At 34.0% G+C, this 20,379-nt stretch overlaps 1 protein-coding gene and 1 pseudogene across 5 annotated transcripts in view; one reads left to right on the forward strand and one right to left on the reverse strand.

The window, feature by feature from the left end:
- The window catches only part of HIVEP1 (HIVEP zinc finger 1), a 195,637-nt gene that overhangs the window by 107,342 nt on the left and 67,916 nt on the right, over window positions 1-20,379 (reverse strand). The window lies entirely within an intron of this gene.
- On the forward strand, window positions 15,595-16,268 carry LOC141502854 (large ribosomal subunit protein uL6-like; annotated as a pseudogene).

Genomic DNA, 20,379 nt, shown 5'->3' on the forward strand with positions numbered 1-20,379 from the left:
AGATGGAAGGGAAGGAAGAAGGGGCAAAGTGAAAGGGGAAAGGTAGGGGAAGGGGTGGAAATAAGGGGGAAAACACACTGAAGGAAGTGGTATTCAGAGTAAAATACTGGGGAATATTGATATAGTTAAAGGGTTAAAATACAATCTGAGAGAAGATAGCATGGAGGGCAATAAAGAGTTAGTAAGTATAACTTTGAATATGAATGGGATGAACTTTCTCATAAAAAGTAAGCAAACAGCAGAGTGGATAAAAAATCAGAATCCTATAATATGCTATTTACAAGAAACTCCTTTGAAGCAGAGACATACATAGAGTGTAAAGGTAAAAAGTTAGAGCAGAATATATTTTGCTTCAGCCAAAGTGAAAAAGGCAGGGGTAGAGATTCTTATCTCAGACAAAGCAAAGGCTAAAATAGATCTCATTAAAAAAGATAGGGAAGGAAACTACATCCTCTTAAAAGGGAGCACAGACAATGAAGCAATTTCAATACTAAATATGTATGCACCAAGTGATATAGTATCCAAATTCTTAGAGGAGAAGCTGAATGAGTAACATATAGGAAGACATGGAGAGTAAAACTCTTGGTGGGAGATCTCAACCTCTCTCTCTCTCATATTTAGATTAATCAAATCATAAAATAAACAAGAAGGAAGTGTTAGAAAACCCAGATACGCTAGACCTTTGGAGAAAATTGAATAATGTTAGAAAGGAATACATTTTTTTTCTTCAGTATGTGGCACTTAACAAAAACTGACCATGTACGAGGGCATAAAAAACTTATAATCAAATGCAGGAAGACAGAAATAGTGGATTCTTTCTTCTCTTATCATAAAGAAATAAAAATCACATACAATAATGGGCCATGGAGAGACAGACCTAAAACTAATAGGAAACTAAATGACCACATTTTAAAAAATGAGTGGATCAAACAAGAAATTATAGGTAGAATTAATGATTTCATCCTAGATCAAGACAATAACAAGAAAACATACCAAAATATATGGCATACAGCCAGGGCAGTTATTAAGGGATATATTATATCTTTAACTGCTTAGATGAATAAATTAGAGAAAGAACTCAATGAATTAAGAATACATCTAAAAAAATAGAGAAAGAACAAATTTCAACCCCCCCAATTAAATACCAAATAAAGATTCTAAAAAATTAAAGGAGAAATTAATAAAATTGAAAGCAAGAAAAATATTGAAATAATAAATAAAACCAAGAGTTGGGTTTATTAATAAACAATAAAATTGACAAATCTTTGTTTATTTGATTAAAAAAAGAAAGAAAAACCAAATTACTAATATCATAAATGAAAAGGGTGAATCACCACCAATGAGGAGATAATTAAAATAATAATTCAGGAATTATTTTGCCCAACTGTATGCCAATAAATTTGATAATCTAAGTGAAATAGATGAATATTTAAAAATATAAATATTTAAATAAACCTATCTCAGAAAAAGATATGCAGCAAGTCATCATTGAACTCCCTAAGAAAAAAATCTCCAGGGCCAGAGAGATTCACAAGTGAATTCTATCAAACTTTTGAGGAACAATTGATTCCAATTCTATATAAACTCTTTGGAAGAATAGGTGAATATGGAACTCTGCCTAGCTCCTTCTGTGACACCATTATGGTACTGATAACTAAACCAGGAAGAGTCAAAACAGAGAAAGAAAATTACAGACCAATTTCCCTAATGAACATGGATGCAAAATCTTAAAATAAAATATTAGCAAAGTAAATACAATATGATCAAGCATGATTTATGCCAGGAATGCAGAGTTGGTTTAATATTAGGAAAACTGTTAGTAAAACTGCCTAACAGAAATCATGTAATGATCTCAATAGATGCTGAAAAAGTCTTTGACAAAATACAACAGCGATTCCTACTAAAAACAATAGAGAGTCTAGGAATAAATATATTGTTCCTTAGAATGATAAGCAGTATGTACCATAAATCATCAATAAGCATTATATGTAAAGGGGATAAGCTAGAGGCATTCCCAATAAGGTCAAGGGTGAAACAAGGATGCCCATTATTACCACTACTATTCAATATTCTTTTAAGAAATGTTGGTTTCAGCAATAACAGAAGAAAAAGAAACAGAAGGAATTAGAATTGGGAAGGAAGAAACAAAACTCTCTCTCTTTGCAGATGACATGAAGGTATACCTAAAGAATCTCAAAAAATCTTCTAAAAACTACTAGAAACAATTGTTTCTAGCAAAGTTGCAGGATATAAAATAAACACACAAATCTTCATCATTTCTATATATTACTAGCAAGATATAGTAGCAAGAATAAGAAAGAGAAATTCTATTTAAAGTAACTTCAGATAATATAAAATACCTGGAAGTCTACCTGCCAAAGCAGACTCAGAAACTCTAAGAAAATAACTATAAAACACATTTTACACAAATAAAATCAGATTTAAATAACTGGGTAAATATCAACTGCTCATGGATAGGCTGGGCTAATATATTAAAAATGACAATTCTATCTAAATTAAACTACTTATTTGGTGCCTTACTAATCAAACTTCCAAAAAATAACTTTAATGAGCTAGAAAAAATTGTAATTAAATTCATACAGTGAAACAAAAATATCAAGAATATCTAGGGATTGAATGAAAAAAGTACAAAAGAAGGTGGCTTAGCCCACCAGATCTAAAATTATATTATAAAGCATCAGGCATCAGAACCATTTGGTATTGGCTAAGAAACAGAGTGGTGGATCAGTGGAATAGATTAGGTGCAAAAGAGACAGCAGAAAATGATTACAGTAATCTACCATTAGATAAACCCAAAGAATCCAGTTCTTGGGATAAAAACTCTCTTCAATAAAAACTACTGGGAAAATTGGATATTAGTATGGTAGAAATTTAGATTAGACCAACATCTCAAATGCTATTCCAAGATAATGTCAAATTGAGTACAGGATTAAGACAGAAAAAAAAAATAGTATAAGAAAACTAGGAGATCAAGGAATAGTTTACCTGTCAGATCTATAGAAAGGAAGGAGTTTATGACCAAGAAAGAGATGGTGAAGATCATTAAAAAACAAATTAGATAATTCTGATTACATTTAAATTAAAAACTTTTTGCACAAACAAAACCAAGATCAAAAGAAATGTAATAAATTGGGAAACAAATTTACAACTAAGGTGAGAAAAGGGGAAAATACAAATGGAGGGAAAAATAGCATGGAAGGTAATAAAGGGTTAGTAATTATAACTTTGAATGTAAATGGGAAAAACTCTCTCATAAAAGAGAAGTGGATAGCAGAGTGGATTAAAACCAGAATCCTACAATATGCTGCTTACAAGAAACACATTTGAAGGAGAGAGATGCATACAAAGTAAAGGTAAAAGGCTGGAGCAGAATATATTATGCTTCAGTTGAAGTGAAGGGGTAGCAATCCTTATCTCAGACAAAGCAGCTGCAAAAATAGATCTCATTAAAAGAGATAGGGAAGGAAACTATACCCTCCTAAGGTATCATAGACAATGAAGTAATTTCAATACTAAATATGTATGCACCAAGCAGTATAGTATCAAACTTTTTAGCGAGAAGCTGAATGAGTTACAGGAAGACAAAGATAGCAGAACTCTATTGATGGGAGCCTTCAACCTTCCTCTCTCAGAATTAGATAAACCTAGCCATAAAGTAAACAAGAAGGAAGTTGAGAAGGTGAATAGAATGCTAGAAAACTTGAGATATGATAGACTTCTGGAGAAAAGTGAATGGGGATAGAAAAGCATATATCTGTTTTCCTGTAGTACATAGCACCTACACAAAAACTGACCATGAATTAGGGCATAAAACCTCAATCAAATGCAGAAAGGCAGAAATATTGAATGTATCCTTTTCAGACCATGTTGCAATAAAAGTTACATGCAATAAAGGACCATATAGAGATAGACTAACTAAAACTAACTGGAAACTAAATAATCTAATTTTAAAGAATGAATGGATCAAGCAACAAATCATAGAAAGAATTAATGATTTCATCCAAGACAATAATGAGACCTACCAAAATTTATGGAATACAGCCAAAGCAGTTATTAGGAGATATGTCTCTAAATGCTTACATGAATAAAAGAGAAAAAGACGAAATCAATAAACTAAAAACATTTAGAGAAAAAACAAATTAAAAATCCCCAATTAAATACCAAATTAGAAATTCTGAAAATTAAAGGTGAAATTAATAAAATTGAAAGCAAGGAAACTATTTAATAAATAAAACCAAGAGTTGGCTTTATGAAAAAAAAACAATGAAATACATAAACCCTTCGTTAATTTGATTAAAAAAAGAAGGAAAAACAAATTACATGTACCAAAAATGAAAATTCACCACCAATGAGGAAGAAATTAAAGTAATAATTCAGAACTATTTTGTCCAACTGTGTCAATAAATTTGATAATCCAAGTGAAATGGGGAAAATATTTACAAAAATACACACTGCCCAGGTTAAAGGAAGAGGAAATTAAATACTTAAATTACCCTAGGTCCAAAAAAGAAATTCAATAAGCCAGCAATGAACTCCCTAAGAAAAAATCTCCAGGTCCAAATGGATTCACAAGTAAATTCTATCAAACACTGAAGGAACAATTGGTTCCAATTCTATAAAAATTATATGAAAAAAATGTTCATTCTTCAGGAAGATGATGTCATGACAAGCACATGAATTGAATTTGAATGAGGGCATGCTATGCTAAGTCACCAGCCACACTTTCTCCTACAGAACCATTTCTGTCTAATGGTTAGATATTAATCAGGACAACTGGAGATGGTCCTGGAAGCAGGATAATTAGGGTCAAGTGACTTGCCCAAGGTCATACAGCTGAGGTCACATTAGAACTCTTGAGCTCCCAACTCCAGGGCTAGTGCTCTATCCATTGCTCCACAACTAATCTTATTTGAAAAAAAAATGGTTAAGATTCTACCTACTTCCTTCCATGACACAAATATGGTGCTGAAAGCTAAACCAGGAAGAGTCAAAAAGAGAATGAAAATCAGACCAATTTCCCTAAGGAATATGGTTACAAAAATTTTAAATAAAATATTAGCAAAGCAATTACAGCAAGTTATCACTAGAATTTATTCCAGAAATGCAGGGTAGATTCAATATTAGAACAACTCAGTATAATTGACTTTATCAATAATAAATCTAACAAAAATAATGTTTATTTCAATAAATGCTGGAAAACTTTTTGACAAAATAGAGCAACCATTCCTACTAAAAACCATTCCTCCTATAAAAATACTAGAGAGACGAGAAATAAATAGATTGTTCCTTGAAATAATAAGCAAGGGGACAGCTAAGTGGCACAGTGGATAGATCACCAGACCTGGAATCAGGAGAACCTGAGTTCAAATCCAACTGCAGACACTTAATTACCTAGCTGTGTGACCCTGGACAAGTCATTTATCTTCATTGCCTTGCAAAAATAATCCCAAAAAACAAACAAAACAACATAAAATGATAACCCATATCTATCTGAAACCATCAACAAGCATAATATGCAAGGGGGGGAGAAGCCAGAAGCAGTCCCAAGAAGATCTAGGTTGAAACAAGGATGCCCATTATCACTACTATTCAATATTGTATTAGAAAAGTTAGCGTGAGCAGTAGAAGAAAAAGAAATTGAAAGAATAAGACTTGGGAATGAAGAAACAAAACTCTCACTTTTTTTGTAGATGATATAATAGTAGCCTAAAAAACCCTAAAAATTCATCTTAACTACTGGAAACAATTTGCAACTTTAAGCAATATCACAGGATATAAAATAAATCCATATAAATCCTCAACATTTCTATATATTACTATCAGGATACAGCAGCAAGTGATAGAAGGAGAAATGCCATTTAAAATAACTTCAGACAACATAAAATGCTTGGGAGTCCATCTGCCAAAGGAGCCTCAAAAACTTTATAAAAATAAGTATAAAACAATTTTCACACACATAAAATCAGTTCTAAACTGAGCAAATATCAACTGCTCATTGTTAGGTCAAGTTAACATAAAAGTAACAATTCTACCTAAAATAAACTGCTTATTTAGTGCCATATCAATCAAACTTCCAAAAAATTACTTTAGTGAGTTAGAAAAAATACTAACTAAATTCATATGGAGAAACAAAAAGACAAGAATTATCAAGGGAATTACCAGATTTCCCCATATATGAGATGCATCTTAATTTGGGGGACTTAATTTTGGGGAAAATGTATTAAATAAAGTTATTGAACTCAAGGTTTTTGCTTTTTGGGCTTTTTTTTTGCAAGGTAATGGGATTAAGTGACTTGCCCAAGGTCACACAGCTAGGTAATTATTAAGTGTCTGAGACTGACTTTGAACTCGGGTACTCCTGACTCCAAGGCTGGTGCTCTATCCATAGCACCACCTAGCCACCCCTCAAGATTTATTCATCATGAAATTCAAGGACCTTCTGCTCATAGGTTTCAGGCATGTTTTAGGCAAGTCTCATGTGTGTATGCATGCTTAGTTAATTTTGTTTCATGAAACTGAAGCATCAATTGTCTCCTTTGAAATCAGTAACTTCCTTTTCATCAGCAATTCTTGCCTCATGTGAACCATCTTTGTGGATCCAGGAATTCCACTTTTCCTTTGCTCTTCAGTTCATCTTGTCTTAGAAAAACTGTAAGACTCAAAATCTTGCAAAAAATATAATTGGTAGAAACATTGATTTTGATATTTTCTAGTGTTTTTAACAGGGCTGGGTGCTGCAATTTGTCAATTGCAATTTTTTCTGCATCTATTGACAGAATCATGACTTCTGTTGTGTTGTCATTCTCATGGGCAACTGTACTTATAGATTTTCCAATTTTGAACCAGCTCTGTGCTTCTGTCATCTCCTTAAAATTTCTGCTTTGATATTCATTCTTTTGTAAAATCGTCTATAATATTATTCCTCTATGTTTGCTCCTCCTAGTTTAGGTCATAAAAGTAATTTGAAAACACTACAGAATTTTTTTTCAAATATAGTATTAGAATTACTTGTATGTTAAATGTTTAGAAGAATTCACTTGTGATTCCATTTTAGCCCTGGAAATTATGCTCAATTTATTTTTCTAAGATAACTTGTTCTATAAATCTGAACAGTTTTTATTTTTGTATACATTTCATTTAGATTGTCAAGTTTATTGGTATATAACTGGGCAAAATAACTCTTGACAATTGCTTTAATTTCACCTTTGTGGTCCATTCATCCTTTTCCATTTTTGATACTAGCACTTTGATTTTCTTCTATTTTTGTTTTCTTTATATGAAACAACTCCTAGTTTTACTAATTCATTTAATATTTTATTTTTAATTTATTAATCTCTCCTTTGATTTTCAGGATTTCTATTTTATTTTTTAAATTAAGTAAATTTAGTTTTTCTCTGAGTTTTTTTTCCCCAAATACATGTCAAATTTATTGATCTCTTTATTTTGTTGATACAAGTGTTTAAAGATAATTTTTCCCCAAATAATTCTTTGGTTACATTACACAAATTTTGGAATGCTGTCACATTTGTTAGCTTTTATCTTAATGAAATTATTGTTTTCGTGATTTTCTTCTTTAATCCATTCATTCTTTAGTATTAGATTCTTTAGTTTCTAATTAGTTAAGCTTTCACCGACCTTTACTAAATGCAATTTTTCTTGTATTATGGTCTAAAAGGACTGCACATTTAATATTTCTGTTTTTCTGCATTTGTGAAGCTTTTGTGCCCTAATACATTGTAAACTGTCATAATGGTGCTTTATACAACTTAGAAAAAGATATACTCCTATTATCATGCAGTTTTCTTCAGAGGTCTTTTATATCTAACTTTTCTAAGATTTTATTCCTCTTCTTAAAATCTTACTTTATAGTTAGTTTTATCTTTCTCTGAGAAGGAAAAGGAGGTCTACCATAAGGATAGTTTTACTATTTCCTCCTGTACTTCCTTTAACTTTTACCTAAAGAATTTGGATGCTATCCCATATGGTTCATATAAGTTTAGTATTAATATTACATATTATCATTCCTTTTAGCATGACATAGTTGCTCTGCTTATTCCTTTAATCAGGTCTGTTTTTTGCTTTTATCTAAGATCATAATTACTACACATGCCTTTTTTATACTTCAGCTAAAACTAACACATAATATACACTGCTACAGCACTTCATTTTAACTCTCTGTGTGTCTCTTTCAAATATGTTCCTTGTAGAGGACATATTTTTGGATTCTGACTTCTCATCTATTCTTCGATACATTTCAATTTCATAAGTGACTTTATCCCAATCACATTCACACTTACAATTACTAATTGTGCATTTCTCTCTATTCTATTTCTTCTGTTTATTCTTTTTATCCTGTGCCTTCCTCCAAAGTCTGTTTTGATTCTGATAACTGCCTTTTCTCTTTATTCCCCACCCCCACCAATTTCTCCTTTCCTTTTCCCTCTTACTTCCCCATTGTGTAAGATAGATTTCTATTGCCAATTGACTATGTAATAATTTTCATATTCTGAATCAATTTAGATATGAAGTTGAAGTGTAGTGCCCTCCATCACGATTTTGTCCTCTACTTGTAAAAACTCAACTTTATGTATAATTTTTATGAGGTAATTTTCTCAATTCTTCCTCTTCCTTCCCTTCTCCCATTAGATTGTCAAGTGAATCTTTGTTCTCTCCTGTCCAACAAAAAAAAATTCCAACAAATTGGCTCTTCTGGACTAATTAAAATTCTTTTCACTTCCCTAATAATGATAAAATCCTTAGATGTATCATCTCCCATGCAGAAAGGTAAACAGTTTAACCTTATTGAGTCTCTATGAATTTTTCTCTTTAATGTTTATCTTTTTATTTTCCTCTTGGATCTTGTATTTAAAAAGTCAAATTTTGTCTTCAGGTTTTTTTTAAATCAGATCTTTTTTAATCAGGATTTCTTAAAAGTTTTCCATTTCGTTACATATTAATTTTTATTCTTGAAAAAAATATACTCAGTTTTGTTCTGTAGGCTATTCTTGGTTATAATCTCAGTTCCTTTGTCTTCCAGAACATCATATTCCTAGAACTTTTCTCCTTTAATTGTTAAATCTTATATAATCCTGACTGTGGTTCCTCAGTATTTGGTTCTTTTCTGTATGCTTGAAGTATTTTCTATTTGACTTAAAAGCTCTGCAGTTTGGCTATGATACTGGAAAGTATTTTGGGATCTCTTTTAGGTAATGATTCATAATTATTTCAATTTCTATCCCAGTCTGATTCTAGGAGATCAAGATGTCACAGGTTTCCTTCATAATTTCTAGATTCTTTCTTTGATATTTTTTCATATAAGATCCAATAATTATGGAATTATCTCCCCTTGATCTGTTTTCCAAGTCAATTGTTTTTTTGCTGTGAAATATTTCACATTTTCTTCTATTTTTTCAATTTTTTGAATTTGTTTTGTTTCTTAATGATTTTTTGAATTTGTTTTGTTTCTTAATGATTCCCATGGAATCATTAATTTCTACTTGCCATGATCTCATTTTTAAGGAATTATTTTCTTCAGTCAACTTTAATACTTTTTTTATTTTGATCAATTCTGTTTTTTAAGGAGTTTTTCCTTTTTTTCCAACTGATATTTTGTTTTTCTAATTATATACTATGAAAATTTTTCAACATTCATCCACATACTATACATGTATATTTTCAAGTTACATAATTTCCTTCCCCCTCCCTTCCCCTCAGTGGTGAACAGGCTGATGAATGTAGTATTTATTAATTCATATTTAACATGTTTACAAATTAGTCATTTTCTGTATGAGGAATCAGATCTATGGGGAAAGAAAGAAAACCGTGAGACAGGAAGCAAAAACTTCAAGAGAAATTTTAAAAAAGTGAACAGTGTTCACTTATATTCTGTAGTTTGCTTTTTTGTTTTGTTGTGTTTTCATCTGGATGTATATAGCATTGCCCAAAATAGATCTCCCAGGGTTGTTCTACTTCTCTGAACTGCTAAGAGTAGCTGCATCCATCAAGGGTGATCAACTCACAATGTTGCTGTTAATCTGTACAAGGTTCTCTTGGTTCTGGTTCCCTTCCCTCAGCATCAGTTCCTGTATTTCTTTCCATGTTTTTCTAGAATCTGACCAATAGAACAATCATTCATAAACCATAATTTGTTCAGTCATTCCCCAACTGATGAACATCTCCTCAATTTCCAGTTCTTTGCCTCTACAAAAAGAGCAGCTATGTAGCAGCTAGGTGGCACAGTGGATAGAGCAATGGCCCTGGAGTCAAGAGTACCTGAGTTCAAATCCAGCCTCAGACACTTAATAATTACCTAGCTGTGTGGCCTTGGGCAAGCCACTTAACCCCATTGCCTTATAAAAACCTAACCCCCAAAAAAAGAGCTGCTATGAATATTTTAGAAAATGTGGGACTTTTCCCATTTTTTATTATTTCGTTTGTATAAAGGCCTAGTATTGGAATTGCTGGATGAAAGGATATGATCAGTTTTATTGCACTTTGGGCATGGTTCCATAATGCTCTCCAGAATTGTTGGATTAATTCACAACTCAAACAATGAATTAATGTCCCAATACTCCCACAACCTCTCCAATATTGACCATTTTTTCCTTATTGTTTTTTCCTTATTGATCTCAACCAATTTGATAGGTGTAAGGTGGTGCCTCATTACTTGTCTCAATTTGCGTTTAATCTAATCAGTAATGATTTGGAGCATTTTTTCATGATTTTTCTATAATTTAATTTCTTCATTTGAAAACTGCCTGTTCATATCTAAGGAGTAATTTTCATCAGTGAATTTTTTTAATTTTTTTCCATTGAGTTAACTCGGTTTTTTTCTTCAGTATTTTTTGTCTCTTTTACCAAACTAAATGATCGTATTAAATTAATGTCATTATTTTCTTCTTTTCCTTTCTTTCCCTTCTCTTTTCTTCTATCATGTTTATTTGACTTTGAATATAATTTTTTAGCTCTCCTAGGAATTCTTGTTGGATTTGCATCCAACTCACATTTTTTTTCTTTTGCTTGAAAATGTTTTGACTTCATTGTCTTCTGAGTTTTTCATCTTCTCTATCAACCATAGTAGCTTTTTTTATGGTTCAGGTTCTTTTCTTGTTGATTGTTCAGTTTTTCACTCTATTTTTTGATTTAGAACTTTATATTAGAACTCAGTTTGGGGGTGGGGAGAGAAATTCTACCTCAAATTTCAGATTATCTTTGCTCTATTCTTTTCAAAGTTAATTCTTAGGGTTTGCAAGTTTTTGGTACTTTCTAGATGGTATGATTTGGGGAAAATGTCTTCACTGCTCTCTTATTCTGCCCTCTGGTCCATACCCAAGAAAAGTTCCCGATTCCTTGGGATTGTAATCAATACTGTTGCTCAAGACCCCTCATCTCTTGGGACCAGAAATGATACTGTTGCTTGGGAATGAAAGTATTACCACCTCTCAGAGTTTCTACTCCTTCTTGATAGAAATGGTCCTCTCTGCCCTTCAAGTAGATATGAGTAATAGGATAGCCAAACAAGAGTTTTGTCCAGTGTCCTGTGCAACTGTAATCTTTCTGACCAGTTACCAGTTCTCACCATCTCTGACTCTAGAGCTCCTTAAGCAAATATTGGTTTTTATAAGCACCACCTTGTCTCACCACTGAATGCACATGGACTCTAAATCGGTCTCTTTCTCCATGTCATAGATCTCTCTTTTCTGGTCTCCTATATTCAATTAAACTAGAAGAATGTTTCACTCTGAACTTTTATTGTCTCTTCCACTCCAAAATTCTATCTGAGGCATTATTTTTAAATTCTTTGGAGAGGAATGTTGGGAGAGCTCAGCTAAATGTTTCTCTACTTAATTATCTTGATTTTGCCTTCAAAAATTTTACAGAGAATATTTAAATCTCAATGTCTAACCCCTACCTCTCCAGTGAGTGTGTCCACAAATATTTGCTGGACAAGTTCATCTGATCTGATAGCACTTCTAATTCAAAGATTAAAACTGAGCCAATTAAGTTTCTACAACAATTAAAATTCCAACCCATTCTTTAAATTTTCCTATTTCTGTTGGTAGCAAGCACCATTAGTCTCTTAGGTGACACATTAGTTCCTATATCTAATCAGTAGATAAATCCTGTCAATTATATTTTTTCAATATTCTTCTCTACCATCTCTCTTTTCTACTATCACCATCCTAGTACAGGTCCTGTGACCTTGATTATTACTTTTTTTTATTTTAATTGCCTTCTCACCCCACTCCAACCAATCTCCTTTTTTTCAAATTTATCTTTCTGGCAATCTACATATCCTTCTTAATCTAGTCTGTCAAAAACATTTCTTACATACCTACTACATGTTAAGTGCTATGTTAAGCACTGGAGATACAAGCACAAGTAAAAATGATAGTCCTTGTCCTCAAGGAATTTATAATCTAAAAGGGAAAGACAACACTCAAGGCAGAAGAAACCACAGGAAATGATTCAAATGGGCCATGGAGGAAAATTCAGAGAAGTCCAAGGTAGCCAGGTGGGAAATAAGGAGATCGCTGTGCTAGATCACTTAATGGATGATTGGAGTCCATCACTTAACTCTGTAATCACAAGGACAGAGGAGAATGATGAAGTGTGATTCCATCTTGTAGAATTTTGAGATTTCCCAGTGTGTATATATATAATATATATGTAGAAAATATATATTATATACACATATACATATAAAACCTCCCTATTTTCTTGCACAAAAAGCTTCATAGGATCTTCATTATTTATAGAATAAAATGCAAACTTCTTATCCCAACATTGAAAGGTGTACATTGCTACAGAGTGATCATAACGGATGACATAACAAAGGGGACAGGGATAAAGGAGCTATTTACAGTACCCAGGGCAGCATCCTCCCCCCAACAAACTCTCCTCCCTCCCTCCCTCCCTCCCTAAAGCTTCTGAGCATTGGCATGGTATCTTTTACCCCCTTTCCCCCATTTTAGTTAAGTCAAGACCCTAAATGGTCTTCAGGAAAGTTCAAAGATTCTAGGCTCCACTTGATTCCCTCAGTGACTCCTAAACATGCAGGGCCATAGCACTTCATCTCTATAACTAACGAAGTCTCAAAAATAGAAATCTATCCCTAAATCCTAGAGTATAGAGAGAGGAGGGCAATGAGGGTTGTATCAATTACTAGAATAGGAAGAAAAAGACAAGGGTCAATAGAACTGGAGTGAGATAGGGGAAGGGGGGGATGAAGGAGAGAGAACCCAAGGACAAGATCAGTATGGTAAAATGCAAAGGGAGCCGAGTCCTGACTATAGAGGTAACTTTGGGCAGACTAATCTCTGGTCATTAGTTACATAAACTATAAAATCAGAAACAGATCTTAAAGTTCATTGCCAGTTCAAAATCTATGAACCTATGACAAATTCTTGGATTATAGTGGGGTTCCAGCAGCATTACAGCAAAACTACTCTGCATTACTATAGTCCATAAGTTTGAGGTCATTCAGTTTATTAATCTTTTTGTATCTTATTCTAAAGATCTTAAGATCTTATTCCTCTACTTTTTCATCTTTAAACCTGCCATCCAATAGGCAAAGAATTATGTCTTCTCTCCTTGCTTACTTCTCTCAAGGTTCATCTCAGACAGCATATCATCTCTTTCATAAGACATTCTCTGATATCTCCAGGCACAACTGATGTTTTTCTCCTTGAATTTCTCCTATTACATCTGAATGTAATAGTATTACTTATTTTACTTGTATTTTCATTGGCATTATTATAGGTATTTTTCTGGCCTTATATTCTCTAGCCTAATCTAGAGTAGGAATAGCAGTCTTTCATCTGTCTTTCTTCCCCAATGTGTAACACAATGCATTATACACAGTAGGTAATTTAAAGTGTTTGCTTTGTTATATTTGTTGAATTGAATTATTAGTCAGCTAAGTGAAGAGCAGTTGTTGTTCTGTTATACAGCACCAAAAGGGTACTGTATTCATTCTTCTGCCTTAAATTGAAGAAGCTACTCTAGTTTGCTGGATTATTGGCAGGGAGAAGGGGATGAAATATTGGCATAATTAATTAGCATATAGTTCTAAATGTAACTAAAATACAAAAAAAAATCTTCACCTTCTTTTCCTGGTCCTCTTTGAATTATAAATATTTCATCTGTAGCTTAAATTAATAATGATAAAATTTAAAAGTACATTTAATACAGCAAAGAATGGACATCGTGATTGAAAGTGAATGCTACAGTTTCTATGAGTTAATGTTAGACATTAAGTCAGAACTGAATATTCACTAAACCAATTAAATATACCAAGAATGAAAAAGAAATTATATTGAACAGATGAAAAAGCATAGGGAGGAAAAGACACCATCTGACTATTTAGGGCTAAATAAAGGGAGAGGAGAAATAGGGGGAAGAAATCAAGTAATAGCTATGGAAGGTTCAGAAAGATCTAGGGGGAAAGACTTCAAGGACTTCAACTTAAAAGAAACAAAAGAAAACAAGACTAGTTATTCAGCACTCCTGACTCCAGGGCCGGTGCTTTATCCACTGTGAAACCTAGCAGCCCTTGCCCATTAGAATTTAACAAGAAAATATTGGAGTTAGAAATAGAACCAAGAGCCAAAGAATTGACAAACAACTCTTAGCAATCAATAAAGTTATGTAAAACAGATGACAATGGCTGTAGATATTCCAGGGGTCAACAAAATCAATGGAAAGATTTCTAGACTAATATGCCAAAGAAAGACCAAAAAAAAGGAGGGTATACTTATACCTTAAAATTATTCATCATAGTACTATATCTCTCAAATACCCTTTTTTTTTAGGTTTTTGCAAGGCTAACGGGGTTAAGTGGCTTGCCCAAGGCCACACATCTAGGTAATTATTAAGTGTCTGAGAGCAGATTTGAACCCGGGTACTCCTGACTCCAGGGCCAGTGCCTTATCCACTATGCCACCTAGCAGCTCCTCAAATACCCTTCTTTCCCAACCGTGCCCATCCCATTCTCACCTCTTTTTTTGTCTCACACACACACACACACACACACACACACACACACCCCTCTATGGAATAAATAAAAGTAACTGAGAGAAACCACGAGGACATATGGGACTGAATAATAGAAAATATAAAACATAACATAAGCACCAAGTTATTTTCACAGTCTGCTCCATAGAGAAGTCTACCTGTGCCTTTTCTTAATCTGAGAAAACCCAAAAGACTTCTAATGCCTCTTGGCCCTTAATGCTCAAGGAAATATGGGATTTCATTCTCTTTGGCAGAGGTCTCCCACTGCATTCAGTCTATATGAATATTTTGCATATGGAAAACTAGAGGGATAGAATTGTGCACTGATAATCTCAAGATGGCAAAAGTAGAAAAAAAGCAATTAGGCTATTTAGATGCTCTTTGTAAAGGTTACATGAAAAGACAGTTTAGAAAGGATGAGAAGGGCACAGAGAGGGTTATTATGACCCAATGGACAATATTAGCAAGTATCTGACTAACCCAAGTGTTTGGCCAATACCTCCTGCTACCTTTAACACAGAAATGAAAGTTTAAGAATCCCAATCACGGGCCCATTCATGATCAGGATGAAGACCATTTTAAGCAACCAGACTGTGGACATTCCAGAAAATGTTGACATTTCTCTGAAGGGTCGGACAGTTATTGTGAAGGGGCCCAGAGGAATCCTCCACAGGGATTTCAACCATATCAATGTGGAATTCAGTCTCCTTGGAAAGAAGGAAAAAAAGGCTCCGGGTGGACAAGTGGTGGGGAAATCAAAAAGAACTTGCAACTGTACTCACAATCTGTAGTCATGTGCAGAACATGATAAAAGGTGTTACTTTTGGGTTTTCGTTACAAGACGAGGTCTGTGTATGCTCACTTCCCCATCAATGTTGTTATTCAAGAGAATGGCTCACTTGTTGAAATCAGAAATTTCTTGGGTGAAAAATATATCCGAAAAGTGCGTATGAGACCAGGTGTGGCTTGTGCAGTTTCTCAAGCCCAGAAAGATGAGTTGATTCTTGAAGGAAATGATATTGAACTTGTATCAAACTCAGCTGCCCTGATCCAACAGGCCACTACAGTCAAAAACAAGGTTATTAGAAAGTTTTTGGATGGTATCTATGTTTCTGAGAAAGGCACAGTGCAACAAGCTGATGAATAAGTTGGAAAAGATGCCAAAGGCTGTGTCCTGAGGAATCAACACTTATTCAGATGTCAAAATAAAAATACTTTTTTGTCAAAAAAAAAAAGAATCCCAATCACTGCAGAGGTGAAAAAAGGTAACAGTTCTTTTCTCATTCTAAGATTGGCAACCCCAACTTCTTGCTTTCTTAAGGTTTGAAATTCAGAGCCACTTTCAGTTTCTTAGATGTCAATGAGACAACCAGCTGAAGATGACAAGAAGGCAACTAGTGAATGAGGATCAGAGTTAAGAAGAAAAATCAAGGATAAACAGATCTGGGATCTACATAGAAATGATCATTAATACTTGGGAAGTAATGAGATCATGAAGGGAAAAAGTGAGAGAGAAGAGAGTCCCAGGAAAAAGTCATGGGGAAACCACCTAGTTAGGTAGGGAGGGAAATGAACAATGACACATCAATGAACAACAAGAGAATGTTAGTCTAAAAGCCAGAAGGGAACAGTGCCAAGGAAATAAAGAGAGATGATTGGGGGGAAAAAGATCATTGGATCTGATGGTTAAAAACTTATGATGGTTGGTTAGGTGGCACAGTGGATAGAGCACCAGCCTTGGAGTCTGGAGTACCCGAGTTCAAATCTGGCCTCAGACACTTAATAATTACCTAGCTGTGTGGCCTTGGGCAAGCCACTTAACCCCATTGGCTTGCAAAAACCTAAAAAAAAAAACTTATGATAACCTTAGAGAGAAGCAATTTCAAAACAGTGTGGTGTGTTCAGAAGTCTAATTTTAAGGGAGTCAGAATAGTGCGAACAAGCAGGAAGTAGCAGAAGCGAGGGAAGACAATTCTTCCTAGGTGTTTAGCAAAAAGGGAAGACACATAAAGTATGATTGAGGAATGGCATGATAATGTGAAGATTTTATAGGTATGTTTCCAGAAAGCAGCCAACAGAGACACTAAAGACAAAAGAGTAGGGAAAGTATATTCAATGAGGTAAAGTACTTGACAAAATGAAAAGGTGTATAACTAAAGTTTTGACCTTAGCAAGGAAGACAATATCTTCTTTGAGGTCCAGTGGAAGGAATGAGAGTTCAGAACAAAATTTAAGACAGATTATGAAATATTTAATAAGATCATGTAAGATTATGACAAGTGGCTTCAATTTTCTCATTAAAATTGCTAGAGGGCAGAGCTAGGAAAACAGCTTTTGAAAATTTAAAGAAAAAGAATAATAAAGAGTCAATCAAGAAAGAAGAAATGTATTTTTGTGAATGAGTGAGGATATCTCATTAACAAGGGATTTGTTGTATGATTTCCTCCATCATCATTCAGCATCTCAAAAGCAGTTATAAAAAGACAGTGGACATGAGTCAGTATTGAGGAACAGTAGAATGTTAAGACAAGTGGGTCAAAAGGAATTAAAAGTAGAGGATGGTACTGACCAACTAAAGAGGCAAGACAGAAAATAAGTGAAAATCAGAGCTTCACCAATTAGTGTATTTGCAAATTATCACCAGCATTTTTTTTATTTTATTAATGCAAATGTTCCCTTCCCATATCTTTCCATACTGTGTGACTCTTACTCATGTCCTCTCCTAAATTCACCACAGTGGTCCATCTGATATACTGGAGCTCTTCTCAGTTTCTTCTGATATCCCAAAGATACTCATGGAGCAGTTGGCTATCCATCTGTCATCCCTCAAATTTTTTCCTATGAATATAGGAATAGCCCAACTGCTCTTCCTGTCATACATTTATTTAGCTGATAACATCTTTTACTCATGGTCTCCAAAGATTATCATTATATATTGTAGCCTGTTCACATCCTTAATGCATCTATCCCATACCTTCTGATTGATAATTTTTAGTTCTTCAGAGATATGTGTTCCATGTCTCATACACAAAGCAAGAACAGTAAAATGAGTTGGTGTTAAAAAAAAAAAACATTCCAATGATGGAAAATGTCTAAACAAACTATAGTACATTAATGTAATGGAATATTATGATGCTGTAAGAAAAAAAATGACTGGTTTAAAAAAAAGAAAATTTGATAAGAACTGAGAAAAAGTTATATGAGTACATTCAGGGTTGCAAAATGCACATCAATCATTGGCAATGGAAATAACAAATAAAAATTGAAACGATGCTACTGAATTATTATGATCAAGCTCAGTTCCTCTTTCTTTGCAGAAGTGGAAGCCTATGGGTATGGAATAATGTATACAAGATTATAATTTTTCACTATATTGTGTGGTTTAGCTCTCTGAGAGGGATTTGGGGAAGATAAATGTACGTAATATTAAATTAGGCTATTATTCATGGGAGAAATTTGGGGTCTCTGAATAGGGGTTTTATAATTTTCTAAGAAAATTCCAATTTCTCCTCCTGGTTGCCAAATCAATAGTATACCATAATCTGGATAATAGCTTTTAGGCATACTTTATAGACTTCACTTTTCTTATTTATGTGGGTTTTCTATTTTCTTCATTTCTTACATAATTGAGAAAGATGTGGTCCATTGTAGAACAATCATTCAAAAACTTGATTAACTAATACCCTAATTAAACAAGCTCTTGATTAGAATGTAGAGGAGTAGTTTAGGATGAGATGCCCAAATTTAAAGAACCCACCCCAGCTATTTACATGGGTTATTTCTGTCTTACCTGTGGTAAGATTGTATTGGTCCGAACAGTCACAGTCAGACACACTGTAATTTGACTCTAACGTAGTGATGTCATTTTAATCCCCTTCCCAGATGAGTCAAAAAAGTTCACAGAGAAAGCAGTGAAAAGATCAGTAATTATCAATCTCTTGGTTACTTTTTTCATTAATAATGTTTGCTAAGTTTTCTTACATCTCATATCTGCTCTCAATTCCTGAACTAGTCCTCCAACAACATACTCTCACAACTGTGTTACCTCTTCATAAATATCCTCTTGGCTACTTTCTTTAGTGCCATTTCTAAATGTCCTTGAAGCATAACTGGGACTGCAATGTAGGAGTTCAGGTTTGATTTTTTCATTGCTCAGTATGTACAAGCACTTTGTTACAAGAAGATATATGAAGATGCACTTCCCTCCTCTATCTGTAAATGTGGAGATGGATGTAGAATTTTGCAAATAAACTCAGATGTGACGTACTAATTAATTTAATTGAATTTATCACCCTATTTCCTTTTTTTATTCTTTGTTATAAGAGACAGCTGAAGTAAGGGAAGAGAGACAGAAGAATATTGTGAGAAGGGAAGAAGAGATCAAAAACAGGAAGATTTTTTTAAGGTTTTTTTTGCAAGGCAAATGGGGTTAAGTGGCTTGCCCAAGGCCACAGAGCTAGGTAATTATTAAGTGTCTGAGACCAGATTTGAACCCAGGTACTCCTGACTCCAAGGCCGGTGCTTTATCCAATACGGCCCCTAGCCGCGCCAACAGGAAGATTTTTAAGCAATTGCCTTGGCTATCTAACCTTATACAAACTTACAGTGAAAAAGGACATGGGTAACTTGCCACCTAGCTTGTTGCTTGAGTCATTTTATGAGTCCTACCTGTCCCAAAGATGACCCTGGAACTGAAAGCCATTCAATCTTTTGAGAGGCAAACTGTGAAAGGGAAATGGATTGGGAGCATAAGGCTTCAATTTTGTTTTCCAGCTTGACTATGTATATCCAAGTGATCTGAGGCAAGGCACTGAGCTTCAGTTTTCTTGTGTCTAATAGGGGATAACACTCTAGATGGTGGTCATTGTATTTTTTATCATCATTGAACAAGTGCTCTCCTCACTTTATAGATGATGAAAGTAAAGTCCAGAGTGCTCAGATCTTCCAAGTTCCCAATTTTACTCCTTGCTCGATTTCTTTGGTCCCCATCGCCAGCTTTTCAGCTTCCTTCTAGCTTTTGTCTTTTCCCACACCCCACCCTCATCAGAACATAAGCTCCTTGAAGTCAGGAATTGTCTTTCTTTTTGCTTGAGTTTATATTCCTGGAATATCCTAAGAGCTTGATAAATGCTTGATGATTTGACATGCAAGCTCAAGGTCTGTCATGCAGTAATTAGGGGATGGATTCATGTCTCAAACTATAGAATCAGTGCTCTTCCAAGTTCAGTGCCATGCTGCCTCTTAATATATATGAGGCAATGATGAAGAAGAATTTTTGTGGCAGAATGAGAGCTTTGGATAACAAACTAGAGAAGACTACTAATAACCATATACTTTCTTTTT

This window comes from Macrotis lagotis, chromosome X (assembly GCF_037893015.1).
Source record: "Macrotis lagotis isolate mMagLag1 chromosome X, bilby.v1.9.chrom.fasta, whole genome shotgun sequence".
In the NCBI taxonomy this organism is placed as follows: Eukaryota; Metazoa; Chordata; class Mammalia; order Peramelemorphia; family Peramelidae; genus Macrotis; species Macrotis lagotis.